At 44.7% G+C, this 2,353-nt stretch overlaps 1 long non-coding RNA gene across 1 annotated transcript; it reads left to right on the top strand.

Annotated features, from left to right (window-relative positions):
• Positions 1 to 1,120: 1,120 nt before the first annotated feature.
• Positions 1,121 to 1,713, top strand: LOC121990074. The gene is made up of 3 exons (XR_006114435.1): positions 1,121 to 1,167; positions 1,440 to 1,503; positions 1,659 to 1,713. It is a non-coding gene; the product is annotated as an uncharacterized LOC121990074 (long non-coding RNA).
• The last annotated feature ends 640 nt before the right edge of the window (positions 1,714 to 2,353 follow it).

Consider the following 2,353-nt stretch of genomic DNA (forward strand, 5'->3'; position numbering starts at 1 on the left):
TCTTTTGTTGAGTTATAGGTTCGGATCAGGTTGACTTCTTGGGTCAGTATTATGGTAAGCAGATGGAATTCTTTTTTGTCGTTGGCTATGAAATCGACATGCTCCTTCTTGTTCCAAAGATACTCTTCCTTCTTTACTCTGTGTTAATCTTTGGGTACTACAAAACTATTTTTTAACATTAGAAATATATCAAAATCAATTTTAAAGTATACCTCCATTTTGCACTTCTAAAGAGCTAATTTTCCCTCAAACTTAGGTGGGTAAATGTCGGATCCGACCATTATCTTCTTGCTTTAGACGGGGGTTAGTCCTCTAGAGTGGTCTGGGCTCTGACAACAATTGTTGGCCCCGGTACGGCTGGCAAAAGGAGGTGAATTGCTCTGAAATTAAGAATATACCTTTCTCATTCTTTTGACTTGAGTTAAACAAACACTTAATAAATGAAAAGAAAATGCATATAAAAAATACGATGTAAAATACCAGAAAATAGGCGAATATTAATAAGGAAATTTTCTGGAATTTTAGGACATTTTTCGGGAATTTTTCGGAGCTCGTATGGACGAGTTAACGGGGACAAGAACGGGGCCCGGGAAAGCCTGTTTAGGCTACCCCATTTAGGCGAGGAAAAGTTATTTATTTTCTTTTCCTTTTTATTTGTTTTTCTTTTCTCTTTTATTCCTCTCCCCGACGCCGTTCGTTTCTTCTCCCCCGACGCCGAGCCGCACTCTCTCCCTTTGCCCTAACCGCCGACGCCCCTCCTCACTGCCTCTGTGACGCCCGACCGTCAGCCCTAGCCACCGTCGACCACCCTGAGCCCTAGCACCGGCCGATTCTCTGGACCGAGCAGTGCCGGCCAGCCGCTCCTCAGCCCTAGTCTCTGCCCTAGTTTCTGCCGCCGACGAGGTGAAGCCGACGCCGACCCCAATCGTCGGAAACCTACTCTCTCATTGTGGAGTTGCTCACCGTCACCACAGCCGGCAGGCGGCCGCCCCCTTTGCCCTGGTCTCTGCCGTGGGATTCCAAGTGCCGAGACTTCTCTGCCCTAGATTGCCATTTCACAGAGCAACGCTGGCACACCACAGGTCGCCTTCCTTCTACTCTAGTTGAATTCCTTCCTTCTGTGACCTAACTCCTCCGTCCTCTAATCCAGTGAGCTACTGGATGAAGGTAAGGATCAGGTTGAAATTTTAGTTGTGCATTAGTAGTTGATTGGGTTGTTGATGCATTTGTAGTGTGATTTCTTTCGATTCGATTGTTGGAAGACAGTGACCTAGTTGGTTTCGGTTATCACAGCATCAAGAGTTTGTTGCTGTCCCTGTTTGATTCCGGCCACCACCCCCTGTTAACAGCTTGGCACACCTGAGGTAAGATTAGGTTGTAAGATGGGTTGTTGTTTGATTTGTGATTCCCAATTATTGATCTCAACATGATCTGATCAGTAGGAAGGATTCCAGCAGCAAACGATCCTACTTCCAACAGTGATAAAACGGCTGTGAGTTTCAGGTAAGGCATAGGAATTTGATATATGCTATTGATCATGTATGGGTTGAATTGGGTTTATGTGTTGGTCAGGGATTTGCCCTAAACTAGGGTTAGAGAGTTATTTAGCTATTTATGAGAATGTAGCTAAATGAAATATATTTCTATTCGTGACACAGGATCTTGACGCGAGACGAGTATCACGGAGTCAGATTTGGATCACTTTATTGGAGGCGGGTACTTTGACTTATGTCTTTTGATATGCATGATAATATGTTTAACATATAACAGTAATTGTGTTAACTGTTTATTTCGGTTGGTCACTACATGATTAGTACATGTTGTTTGTTTATTTATTCTGCACTGCATATTATCTACCTGATCACATATGCCTTAGGTAGTGACCTAACCACATGCTCTGTTATATTCTGGATCTAGGGTTTATTTGATACCCTCTTCGATTTGTGTACCTTCTATTAGATACGTCTTCTTGTGGTACACACTTTGTATCTATTTATATGGATCATGCCATGTTATTCATGAGATTGCCATGTTCAGTATCATGCATCATGATTGCATGCTGTGCGATTGTCGGCTCTACTTTGGTTGAGCTCATCGCCAGTTACATGTACTACACACATCACCCATGGATTTGTATATCTGGCTGGTGTGTGGCGGTTCTGCTGTTTGGCTCCGTTGGTCAGGTGACTCAGCGTGGTAGCCGGCAGACAGTTCTGCTCTGTTTGGCTCCGCTGGTATTTAGTGTAGCGGCGTAGTAGCCGGTAGACGGTGGACTCTGCTTGGCTCCGTTGGTCAGTGACTCAGCGTGGTAGCCGGCAGAGATACCTCCCCGTCATCGTGTACCGGGAGATGA

The sequence above is a fragment of the Zingiber officinale genome, chromosome 6B, assembly GCF_018446385.1.
Source record: "Zingiber officinale cultivar Zhangliang chromosome 6B, Zo_v1.1, whole genome shotgun sequence".
Taxonomy (NCBI): Eukaryota; Viridiplantae; Streptophyta; class Magnoliopsida; order Zingiberales; family Zingiberaceae; genus Zingiber; species Zingiber officinale.